The following is a 13233-nucleotide window of genomic DNA, read 5'->3' on the forward strand; positions in this document are numbered from 1 at the left end:
TACAACAAAACGCACACGTCTACGGATCCACACAAACGCGGTTACATAGTCAAGAACATAGTCAAGAAATGGCTCATTAATAAGGGTAGCACAGACGCACAAGAAAGAAGACCTAAGCTACAAAACGTACAGTCGGCTGCTAAACATAACTTCCCTGTCACCGCGTGTCACTTTTATACAGCATCTTTAGAGCACTACCAGGCCGGGTAATTTGGCGAAAAGAACGCAACAGCTTACGGCCGTCAGCTGCCTCTTCCTTACGGGTGTCATAATTATCCTAATCTCCGCATCAACGTCGTGCAAGTCCGCATACAGGTATCTGTATCTGAACCACATGTGCCAGCTTAATACATGTGTAGTGAAATTATGATAACCACTGCGTCTTATCAAACGTATTGGTTTTGCAAATGCGCATTACAGCTGACGGAACGACATACTGTAAGTGAAGCACAAGAGAACAAGGACAAAAGGAGGATGCAACACTTGAAGAAGTGAAGAATTAGTAGGCGTACAGCAAACAAGCGATGACGGAGAACGCACAATGATGCATCGGGTGTTCTGTGACATCGGTTTGCGTACTTACGGTGTTATGGAGATCAACGGCATAAAAACGTACCTTCAAGCGTATTCCGTCAACCTCCGCCGCATTCATTATGATAATCAACGCCTAAACAAAATGAGGCACTATTTTTTGCCAAGAGTAGACCTCTTTACAGCAAGTCTGTGTAATGACTCGCAGACGAAACCAGCATGCTTTCGAAAATGTTTTACCGCCGTAGTATTCGAACGCCAACGGCCAGGAAACACATCGATACCAATAGGCTGTCGGCTGTCGGTGGTTAATCAAGTACAAAAACCTTGACGCTATGACTAAAAAGCAGCTTCAACAATCAAATTTAAAAAAAAAATCAACTGCCTATTTGCCTGAGGTAAAAAAACATCCTTAGACACCTCGATTGTTCATGTCAATGGTTTGCGTAAATTAAAAAAATCAGCATGTTCAGCGCCCCTAGCAGAGAAAGCCCCAATTAAAGTATTCGGCCAAATTACAGTAGCTCCACTTGCACGCTTACGCTGAAACGCGCCTCGATTGATTTTTCGCCCTCTGTGGTCATTTGTTGAACTTGAGAGTGTGCGGCACAGAACACCTATGGTTCTCCGGCTCGCGTGTACCGCGCGTTGTTCAACGTTGCTTATGTGATTGTGCTTGCGTTGCTTGTGTGGTGGTTGTAAGTTCTGTGTTACTTGGCGGAAAGCCGCGAGTAGTGGTGTTGCGGCAGTGCGGCTTTCGCCTCGGTGAGCTCTGGCAATACAGAATCTGCGTTGTGTGACCCATGCTTCCTTGACAATTGAAATGTCGAAGTGGCCTAGCGCCTCAGCAGTGAAGTTCTGCGAACCGCGATGTGGCGTCGCCGTGTCCGACTTTGCTTAAAGGCTAAACCCCATTAGCGCGATTTTGTGCGCGACAGCGACGAGCGACGGGTTTGCGCGACGGATCAGGCCGTCGCTTCAACAGATCGCTCGGTCTTGTCGCGCGGTCGCTCGGTTTTGCAAATCTAGAATTCGTCGCTCGTCGCCCGGAAGTGCTATGAGCGACTAGCCAATAGCGCAAAGCCGGAACTGGATGTACGTAACTCCAGTACTTCCGATTGTCGCACGGAACGAGCAAACGATTGAATTTTTATAGGTGCGAGGATAAGAACCTACTGCAAGACTTTCAGAAATATTTTATGCTGCTTTTTACAGTAAAATACATCAACTTAAGTTAATAAAGCACGCGTCACGCTAGTTTCGGCGCCTATATTGCTGCCCTCATACCGGCAACACTGGGGAGACGTCGCTCGAAGTCATCGCTCGCATGGGGTGCAACTTGTAGGCGACGAGCGAACGCGACAGCCATCTCCATCGCGTCGCCTGTCGCTGTCGCGTGCAAGATCGCTTGCATGGGGTTTATACTTAACGGACATCGAGGGATGTGCTGCTCGCTACAAGTCATGTAAATGCGACTGCGTCGACCGCCCACTGTTCAGCGCTGAATGTGTGTTAGGTGTACAGTGCTTGAAACGAGTGGTTCAGCCGTGCAGCGGGGGGTGGTGGAGGAGCAGAGTGGCTTAGGGTCTCCATTTGCACGTTCACCAGATATGTGCTCCCGTTTTGGTCTCATTAGCAGCTGTCGCGGGATTGTGGTGTGCTCCTTGCCTAGTATGAAGTTTACGATGCTAACACACAGCATGTTCACGTTTTTCCGTGCTATATGTCATTTGCATGACGACCGAGTTGAAAATGAGACATATGTCTGTGTTCTTTGCATTTGTGTGTTGCAAATTACTTTCTATTGTGGAAGTTCTGGGAGTCTTATTACGCAAGGAGTGCGAACGTAAACATAAACACATGTGTGTGTCTGAAATTTTGAATTACCCATAATACCCTTTACGACTAATAAGTTGGCCACACGGCCTGTGTGAATCAGCTACCTTTTGTTGCGACGCTCTTCCATGTGGTAGACTGATGCATGGTGCGCATTTATTTCTGTACTGTTGTAAAAACCATTTGTTTATTCACTCAATACAAATGTACTGCTTCTTCGCCGCAGTACATTTTAGTTACGCGGTGAAGGATACTAAAAGTGGGAGGGGGCCGCTATCACCCAGAATAGTATGTCCACTCAGGCGACCTGAGAGGCGGCAGTTGCGCGAGTGTATAATAAAGAACTCTTTTTATGTCCAGTGACAGTGGCCCCTTTCCACTTTTAGTATGCTTCACCGCAGAACATAGGTGTAATGCGAAAAAGGTAATATTAAAAAGCTCAATTGTGCAACATTTCTTTCATAGCTTGCTACACCACAATACAGGGGTGGAAATAAGCATTGTGCAGTAAAGCATACTAAGAGTGGAAAGGGCACATAGGTTTACTCATTATTTTCAATTGTGATATAACTTGCAAGTGCATCTGTGCTCTTGGTAAGCTTCATTGACAATTCTTTGTACATTACAATTCATATTGCAGGGAAGCTTACTAAGGCACATTCGTCATTTTGTAACGCATTATTCACCTTCAATGCAGGAGCACAATACGGATTCATGCCTATGCTTCTGGCTGGACTGCACGTGCTCTTTGAGAATTGATTCGTTGTTCATAAGTGCACTGGTACTTTAAGGGGACAAGATGGTTGCAGCACAGCATTTTTTTATTCCAGGCACATTTTCTGCTAGAAGCTTCCAATGAAGTGTTTCGAGCCTCTTTGAGCCAGCACGTAGTGTATATAAAAATCGGACACCGATTGGGAACTTCACCTATGCTCTCTGCAGTAAGCTGTGCACAGAACAAGTTCATGCCTATCTATAGAAAAAAAATGTAACATGACCAGATAAAATAAAAGGGGGTGGGCTGCAGTAATACTAAGTGTTAAATGGTGTCTTATCCTTTCGTTTGAGTTTTCTCTTTTGTGCTTTTTATTATGGATCCTCCACAGTAACCACACGAGTGCCAAACTTGAGCTTGTTGGTTTCAGATCTCATGGTTGTTACTAACAGAACAGTGTGATAAACGAACAAGGGCTTGGAGGCATCCAGTCACCTTGCTTGTCTCATGGTGTTGCTTCATGATCGCCGTGAGCCTCCAGACCAACTAGGAAGGCAGGTTTGTTGCAATCACTTTTGAACTGTATTGCCACCAAACCAACAGTGCTCTCAATGACAACTTTTGGACAGTAGAATGCTTGCGCCCAGCAAAGTCTAAGGAAGGATTCAGGATGGGTGCGAAGTGGGCCTTTTGAAGCTGGCATCATTGCTGAAGGGGCTTTGCCTGTCTGCCCTCTTTATGGATACACAAAGATGATTTCCTCTTTTAGAGGGATTGTTTCAGATGTCGTTACATGGCAACAATGCTGGGTGTATAGTAGCAGAGAAGCTTGTCTTTGCCCACTGTCAATAATATGTTCCTTTTCCAGTGCCCCTGTGGAAGTGCCTACTTTTTGGACACAAAGTGCTCTCCATGCATGCATGCATTTTTAGCTTGTGAAGATGTGGTTACTGTGGACAGGCTACCCCTTGCCTCAAGCTGGTCCTTGTTGATGTCACCCAAGAAGGCATTGGGGAGCATGGCAATGCAGACTTACAAAACACTATTGATATCAGTGAAATCAGATTAATAGAGCTGCCGTTTTTTTTTTGTCCACTCCATCTTCATCAGTTACAATGAGCAGTTCTTTGTCCAAACAGAAGGCATATCTAGTTGGTCATGCATAGCCTGCACACTAAGACCTGTTGGCGTGTTACAAGAAATCTGCCTGAGAACCTTAGCACGTGTCTATGTGATAAAACCTTCTGATGTGTTGATGACTTCCTTTTCTTTATCACACTTTGCCTGATGAAGCCGGCAGCTTGGTCAATTAGACGTTCAACAGGCTTCCCAATAGTTTTCCCAGCGTCTCCTTTGCCAGGGTGCTGCTCATAGATATCTGTTTTCTTGACCTTGCGCTGCACTTCAACCATGGCTACACCTGCTGAACCTATAGTATGCGATCAGAAAAGTGCTATACATCACGTTGCTCCAAACTCGCGACATGTGCTACAAGGCCTTGAGGAACACCCTCATTAATTTCCACCCTCATACTGTATGGAGCTTCGCACGACAAGTGCGACAATTAACATGTGCTGGTTTTTCAGTGCTATTCCTGTCCAGCTTGCTGAAAGCTACCCCGAGTGTTTCAAATGCAAGACTGCTGCCGGACAAGAAGTGCATAAAGCAAGGGTTGCTATAACCATATATATATGTCACACAAAATGAAGAAGGCCACTGAGTATACATGCGATATACTTCATATCCAACAAGCTTGGTTCTCCCTTTGCAAGTGAGTAAACTCAACTTGCCCCGAAGACACGGCCTGTGACAAACTATGTGCCAGATGCTGTGTCCCCTGCAAAGCTGAAGATGCGTACAAGAGCCTGACACCCGCAGTGGCTTCTACACTGGGCAAACAGGCTACTATAAGAACAACTGCCTCTACTAATATGCTAATAACATGAAAACGGGCAGAAATTTGGCTATTCATTGGGCCCAACTGCAGGTGCAAGCCACTCTTCCACCAGATGTGTGTTGTTCACAGGAACTGGAGCTATACAAATGCAGATAAAAGATTAAAAAATGTTTGAAAGTAGTAGAGTTGAACTATATTCTGCACACACAGTGCTACTTGCAGCGCTGGTACCTTATAGCTACAATTCATGGCTGCCCCACCATGCAAAGGCACTGTTCTTGAATTAACTGCTATTTATATTTATGGTGGTCATATATTGCAAGTACGTATCATCCACATTGTGTGCAATATGGTTAAATGATGTCAACCATGATAGCCATTCCTAATCTCAGATGCAACAAAAGAACTAATATAGGCAACAAATTGTAATTAAAAAAGACAACCAGTGCACAGGATAAGTGACAGACTTCCTTTTATTGAACAAAAGTCACATGTGTCGCATGTCACCAGCAGTGGGTAGCAAGCTTGGGTTACAGAGGCAAAACTTGGCGAAATGCTACTCATACTCAAATGTAAAATGGCCTACGACACAAAAAAACGACATTTTATTGTAGTGAATGAAAGGGCAAGACTCCATCCAAGAACACTATGGCACCACATACTTGACATGGTGTAAAAGATGTTATCATGCTCTCCCCATAAAAAAGAATGAAACACTGAAAACATGCCTTAAAGGCAATGTGCAGAGTCTCAAAGCAAGAAAAAACCACCCAAAAAAGGTTTCGCTGTCTTTCAATGATTACAATTGTCAAACTGTCTTGTCACTTTTTAATGAATCCGCACAGCGGAGAAAGGAAGGAAAGAAAGCCCAATAGCAGGGCCACAGAAAATGTCACCAAATAAATAAACCTTGCTTACCAAGGATACCTCTGGTTTAGTTGTGCGACCCTGCACAGTAATTGTGTGCGAGCTTTTCTTGTTTAGAATGGTTTAGCACATAGTGGAAAAAATGGCCGTGAGAGCACCAGGTGTATGCATAATCGATGCACAAAAAGTCACTGTTTTCTTACTTTTTTTTTCTCTACTACTATTCACGAATATTTGAGTGCCTTAATAGCACTGCTAACATCCTACTGCAAAACACAATATTGGGCAAGTTGTGGCATAAAGAAAATTGGAGTTTCACTCGTACTGCGAAAGTGATGCAATAGATGGTGAAACAGGCGCAGGAAGCTTGCTTCATTCGGTGTTTGTTGAAGTGAACATTTGCCAATGCAAGTCAGTAATCTCCTTGAAAGAAATGAAATAAGGATGAGTCGTACTTATTTGTGGGAGTTGTGCCTCCCAGTGTTGGAAGTGGGAAGACTAGTTTTCTTCCACCTCTTTCACATCCAGACTTGGTCACTGATCTCCACCAAAACAACCCTTTAGCTTCTTACTGCTGAATTTATTTGGTTTTCTCAAATCTATATTTGAGCTACCCATTTCTAGGTCTCGCGCTCTGCCCCATCAACCAGCCCCATCCAGTAAATCTGAGAAGCCAAGCACTAGAAGATTAATGAAGCAGATGCACCCAATCACTGTCATTACATGTAATGAGAAAATTTAACATAGGACTGCCTTCACAAGTGGGGAAAGTGATGAGTAAGAACTTGAAGGCGTGTACGCCAGCTCTATATACAGTACGCAGACATTGAACAGGTGTTAGCCAATCATGGCACCTGTTGGCTAGATCGCACTCTCCAGGATCAGTATTTGCCACGACTGTACCTTCAGCAGAGTGGCTGAAATGTAGAATTGTGGACTGCCAATCTTTTGATCATATGTTTGAATCCACGCATCACAAAACTTTATCTGCAATAAATTTGGGAATTAGGGTGACAACACCAGTAGACATCAGAACCAGGGGAGTTGGCCCATAGCAGCTATTGGTGTAAAAAAGAAGACTGGCATAAGAATAATTGAGATGGGCACAATACATGCCTTTGTTCTGGTAGTAGCAGGCCAGAGCAAGTTATAGCTCAGGCCGACCTCTCTGCCTTTCTGTAAATAAATTTCTCTCTCTCTCTCTCTCTCTCTTGTTCTGGTAGTGGTTCACTACTTTGGTGCTACAGTTCATGATCTCGAATGAGTTCACGGAGCAAGAATTTAGCCCAGAAAACATATTACGCTTAACAGCTGTATCTAGTTGTATCATTTTGCCTATGCCACTTTATATAACCCTGTCCACACTGCTAGGAAGGGAAGCATAGCAGACGGCGGCAGAAAGTTAGGTGGGCGGACGAGATTAAGAAATTTGCAGGGACAACATGGCCACAATTAGTACATGACCGGGGTAGTTGGAGAAGTATGGGATATGGGAGAGGCCTTTGCACTGCAGTGGGCGTAACCAGGCTGATGATGATGTCCACACTTACCTAAGGCACGAGTGGCATCCTGAAAAAAAAATTGAGCTTTTGATATAACTTTGGAGAAAATTCATCTGTTTCGGCCTAACAGTATATATACATACTGCATATACCTGCATTCGGTATACCTTATCACAAATTGTTAAGTCGCCTTCTTACCTCAGCGAATCACTCCTGCAACCATGTGTGCTGGTCCGGGTTTTACCTGCATTTCCACCTGTGCAGTAGGTAAGAGTCTTTGACTATTTACTGTAACTTCATATTCAAACATTTGGTTGCATAAGAGGCTTTGGCAACACTGGCAACACTAATGACTGGGCAGGCTTCATGAAAGGCCACCAGTAGTACCTTCTCATTGCAGACTGTGCTCAACATCCTTCTTGGTTGGACTGTGACTAAGAAACCATATATCTTTCCTCCAAAGCAGCTGGCATTGGCGATGGTTTGATGCAGAAAGAGGCTATTGTCGCACCATGTCAACCTTAGGCGAGAAACCAATCTGGCACAAGTGGAAATCGTCTTTGTCTTTCCCAGATGCTGGTGCAGCCTCGCGAGGCACATTCCTTCAGTCAATTTGCACACTGTCAATGTGAGTGAGGCTGATCAAAGGTTGTCTATGATGTCAGGTTTCTTGCCTGGTTTCGGTAGTGGCATCATGACCAAGTGTTTCCACTCGGTGGGGAATTCCAATATTCCAGATTTCATTGATTACAAGCAATAGTGCTTGCTTCCTCGTTTCGGCAAAGATTCCTCAACATCTGCAAAATGACTCCATCTTTGCCACGTGCACTTTAAGTGTTGACATGCTCGAGAGCAACAACAGGTTCTGCCATCGTACATAGAGGCTTTCCATTCCTTCCTTGGCAAGTGGTCATTAAGGTGCGTACAACTCAAGTGACGGTCAGTCACTGTGAGGTGGTCGGGGAAAGCAACTGCAGCTTGTTCCTCAAATTTCTCAGATGTGCACTGAAGATCGAGCAGCGTGTTTTCAATAGTATTACAGTATTTGGTTCATCCTGTTTTAGCCGAGAATGTGTTACAGCTTACTGAGACCTATACATTTAAATGACGCGCAATGGTCCATCCACTGGTCCCTGGCAAGTTTCTTAGCATGACATTTTGCCTGCTCAGTCTTGTGCTGAACGTTGATCAGGGTTTGTTGCGTGCAGCCACAATTTAATTATGCAGCTCGGCTTGCTCAGCCCAAAGTTGCAGCAGATGCCTGTCAGGGCTGGATGTTGCCCCAGTAAGCTCTAGTTCGCATGTCGCTCTTTGCAGTGTCTAAAGGATGCATGTAGCTAGCGATTCTTCAACACCTTCATATTCTGCAGACTCAAGTGCATCACGGAAATGGTCCCAGCCTGAAACTGATTTTGTGAATGTGGCACATTTTCACCCCTACATCAAGTATTATATCACATAATGGTCGCTGCCTCTTGGGCCAGAGTCGCACTGACACTCTGGATGAAGGCCCCAGTTGCCCATGCTAGGTAAGTGTACTGCCCTTCTGGTTTGAATGGAGGGTATGGCAGTTGGGATAGTTGGTGTCATTTGTTAATTCGAGGTCTGTGGTGCCTGCTTCGTCAAAGTGGCATCCTCTTGGCCGTATGTCTTTGCATCCCCAATATAGGTGATATGCATTGAGCTCACCTCGACCGAGTATTACGTGCTTGTGAAAGCGAATATGAAGCTGTCAAAGCCAAGTGAAGCCGCCTTGGCTGCGGTGCCTGGTTTTGGGACAGAGGTAGACCAGTGCCAAAACGGCTTCCTTTCACTACCTTAGCCTGCAGCACACCACCGCAACTTCCTGATGAGACGTATGTTTATTCAAGCTGTTCCTTCCTTGCCCTAATTCAATAATAGCTAATTTTAGCATCTGCAAATCAAGCTGACTTCAGAAAACTGCTGATTTTTCAGCCACTTCTAGTAGCTTATTGCTTGGTTAATTTTCTAGTTGGGCATGACATGCTTCATGCTTAAAAAATGAACTGTTTAAAGAATTATTAGAGTAATATTAGAGCAGGCAACTCTGAGTCATTACTGCTTTTGTCGCAAAATGTGGCAATGAGCTAGGCAGACGCTGTCACGAAACCGTAGGTTGTACGAGTACAGAAACGAAATTGGGGTTGTGAAATTCAAAGCCATATTTTTACAGCCTCTCTTCATGCTGCTGACATTAGAGAGCTTTAGATTAGTGGACACAAGCAGCATGCGTAAACAAGCACCATGTTTGCGTATTTCTGGCACCCATGTGGTTTGCATAACCAAGCAGCACACGAGTCGCTTGCGTCCTCTTGTGCAGTGCTATTATTTTCATTGTAAAGCAACCAATATCGCAGTAAGCCTGATCAACCTGCATCAATATGCTTGAAATTTTTAAGCATTGAAGGTGTGTTGGTTGAATGTTTAAAGCACTTCACCACACCCTTGGCCACTAGACTTGTACCTTCCAGTATTACTTGCTAATCAACTCTTGAGGTGTTTACGTTGTTTTTCTGTGCTGTAAGATTAGTTTGACAGTCCTAATAGAATTGTTAAAGTGAAGGTGTGGGCTGTTGTATTGGCCATGTCATTCTAAAACTGTTAGGTCTGACACTGTCAAAGCATTTGGCAACATTAATAAGCTTCACCTCACTATATATATGTACTGCGGTAGGACCATTCAGCATGTGAAAATAAAAATTCCGGCAAATAAAGAGTTCGAGAGCACCTGAGATTATAGTAAAGCGGGCGGGGCAGTATCTTCAGGGTAACAAATGTGTTGCGGTGAAGTTATTGCAGACGTATATACACATTCAGGCCTGGAGTGCGGCCTGATCCCGGTGACCAGAACCGGTAACGCGCTCTCACCAGAGCAGGATTGGCCACCCTGGTGCAGTACTTGGCCACAACCTCCTATATGAATACAACAATCAAACCCCGGCACTCAGTCCCCAGCAGCCGCGAAGCAACTGACCACGGCGGCGGTCGGATCTGTGACGCTGCAGAGGGTGCTAAGAATACCTGGCTCCGGACAGGCCGCCATTGGAATCTGAACCTGGCAACGTTTAACGTTAGAACGCTATCTAGTGAGGCGAGTCTAGCAGTGTTATTGGAGGAATTAGAGGGTACTAAATGGGATATAATAGGGCTCAGTGAGGTTAGCAGGACAAAAGAAGCATATACAGTGCTAAAAAGCGGGCATGTACTGTGTTACCGGGGCTCAGCGGAGAGACGAGAACTAGGAGTCGGATTCCTGATTAACAAGGAAATAGCTGGTAACATACAGGAATTCTATAGCATTAACGAGAGGGTGGCAGGTCTTGTGAAACTTAATAAGAGGTACAAATTGAAGGTGGTACAAGTCTATGCCCCTACATGCAGTCATGATGACCAGGAAGTCTAAAGCTTTTATGAAGACGTGGAATCGGCGATGGGTAAAGTCAAAACAAAATACACTATACTGATGGGCGACTTCAATGCCAGGGTAGGCAAGAAGCAGGCTGGAGACAAGTCAGTGGGGGAATATGGCATAGGCTCTAGAAATAGCAGAGGAGAATTATTAGTAGAGTTTGCAGAACAGAATAATATGCGGATAATGAACACCTTTTTCCGCAAGCGGGTTAGTCGAAAGTGGACGTGGAGGAGCCCGAATGATGAGACTAGAAATGAAATCGACTTCATACTCTGCGCGAACCCTGGCATCATACAAGATGTAGACGTGCTCGGCAAGGTACGCTGCAGTGACCATAGGATGGTAAGAACTCGAATTAGCCTAGACTTGAGGAGGGAACGGAAGAAACTGGTACACAAGAAGCCAATCAATAAGTTAGCGGTAAGAGGGAAACTAGAGGAATTCCGGATCAAGCTACAGAACAGGTATTCGGCTTTAACTCAGGAAGAGGACCTTAGTGTTGAAGCAATGAACGACTATCTCATGGGCATCATTAAGGAGTGCGCAATAGAAGTCGGTGGTAACGCCGTTAGACAGGAAACCAGTAAGCTATCGCAGGAGACGAAAGATCTGATCAAGAAACGCCAATGTATGAAAGCCTCTAACCCTACAGCTAGAATAGAACTGGCAGAACTTTCTAAGTTAATCAACAAGCGTAAGACTGCGGACATCAGGAACTATAATATGGATAGAATTGAACAGGCTCTCAGGAACGGAGGAAGCCTAAAAACAGTGAAGAAGAAACTAGGAATAGGCAAGAATCAGATGTGTGCGTTAAGAGACAAAGCCGGCAATATCGTTACTAATATGGATGAGATAGTTCAAGTGGCTGAGGAGTTCTATAGAGATTTATACAGTACCAGTGGCACCCACGACGATAGTGGAAGTGAGAATAGCCTAGAGGAATTCGAAATCCCACAGGTAACGCCAGAAGAAGTAAAGAAAGCCTTAGGAGCTATGCAAAGGGGGAAGGCAGCTGGGGAGGATCAGGTAACAGCAGATTTGTTGAAGGATGGTGGTCAGATTGTTCTAGAGAAACTGGCCACCCTGTATACGCAATGCCTCATAACCTCGAGCATACCGCAATCTTGGAAGAACGCTAACATAATCCTAATCCTTAAGAAAGGGGATGCCAAAGACTTGAAAAATTATAGACCGATCAGCTTACTGTCCGTTGCCTACAAAGTATTTACTAAGGTAATCGCAAATAGAATCAGGAACACCTTAGACTTCTGTCAACCAAAGGACCAGGCAGGATTCCGTAAAGGCTACTCAACAATAGACCATATTCACACTATCAATCAAGTGATAGAGAAATGTGCCGAATATAACCAACCCTTATATATAGCTTTCATTGATTACGAGAAAGCGTTTGACTCAGTCGAAACCTCAGCAGTCATGGAGGCATTACGGAATCAGGGTGTAGATGAGCCATATGTAAAGATACTGGAAGATATCTATAGCGGCTCCACAGCCACCGTAGTCCTCCACAAAGAAAGCAACAAAATCCCTATAAAGAAAGGCATCAGACAGGGAGATACGATATCTCCAATGCTATTCACAGCATGTTTACAGGAGGTATTCAGAGGCCTGGAGTGGGAAGAATTGGGGATAAAAGTTGATGGAGAATACCTTAGCAACTTGCGATTCGCTGATGATATTGCCTTGCTTAGTAACTCAGGAGACCAATTGCAATGCATGCTAACTGACCTGGAGAGGCAAAGCAGAAGGGTGGGTCTGAAAATTAATCTGCAGAAAACTAAAGTATTGTTTAACAGTCTCGGAAGAGAACAGCAGTTTACGATAGGTAGCGAAGCACTGGAAGTGGTAAGGGAATACATCTACTTAGGGCAGGTAGTGACCACGGATCCGGATCATGAGACTGAAATAACCAGAAGAATAAGAATGGGCTGGGGTGCGTTTGGCAGGCATTCTCAAATCATGAACAGCAGGTTGCCACTATCCCTCAAAAGGAAAGTGTATAACAGCTGTGTGTTACCAGTACTGACATATGGGGCAGAAACCTGGAGGCTTACGAAAAGGGTTCTGCTGAAATTGAGGACGACGCAACGAGCTATGGAAAGAAGAATGATGGGTGTGACGTTAAGGGATAAGAAAAGAGCAGATTGGGTGAGGCAACAAACGCGGGTAAACGACATCTTAGTTGAAATCAAGAAAAAGAAATGGGCATGGGCCGGACATGTAATGAGGAGGGAAGATAACCGATGGTCACTAAGGGTTACGGACTGGATTCCAAGGGAAGGGATGCGTAGCAGGGGGCGGCAGAAAGTTAGGTGGGCGGATGACCTTAAGACGTTTGCAGGGACAACATGGCCACAATTAGTACATGACCGGGGTAGTTGGAGAAGTATGGGAGAGGCCTTTGCCCTGCAGTGGGCGTAACTAGGCTGAT

The 13233-nt window shown here is 44.8% G+C and overlaps 1 long non-coding RNA gene across 2 annotated transcripts in view; it reads left to right on the forward strand.

Annotated features, from left to right (window-relative positions):
* Window positions 1-215: 215 nt before the first annotated feature.
* The window catches only part of LOC142566319 (uncharacterized), a 33206-nt gene continuing 20188 nt past the window's right edge, over window positions 216-13233 (forward strand). The window contains exons 1-3 of one of the 2 annotated variants that reach the window (XR_012825026.1): window positions 216-3308; window positions 3513-3640; window positions 8719-8877. This is a non-coding gene — a long non-coding RNA (uncharacterized LOC142566319). Of the gene's footprint in view, window positions 3641-8718; window positions 8878-13233 lie in introns of both variants that reach the window. The other variant, XR_012825025.1, reaches the window with a different exon arrangement.

The sequence above is a fragment of the Dermacentor variabilis genome, unplaced genomic scaffold (genome assembly GCF_050947875.1).
Source record: "Dermacentor variabilis isolate Ectoservices unplaced genomic scaffold, ASM5094787v1 scaffold_12, whole genome shotgun sequence".
Taxonomy (NCBI): Eukaryota; Metazoa; Arthropoda; class Arachnida; order Ixodida; family Ixodidae; genus Dermacentor; species Dermacentor variabilis.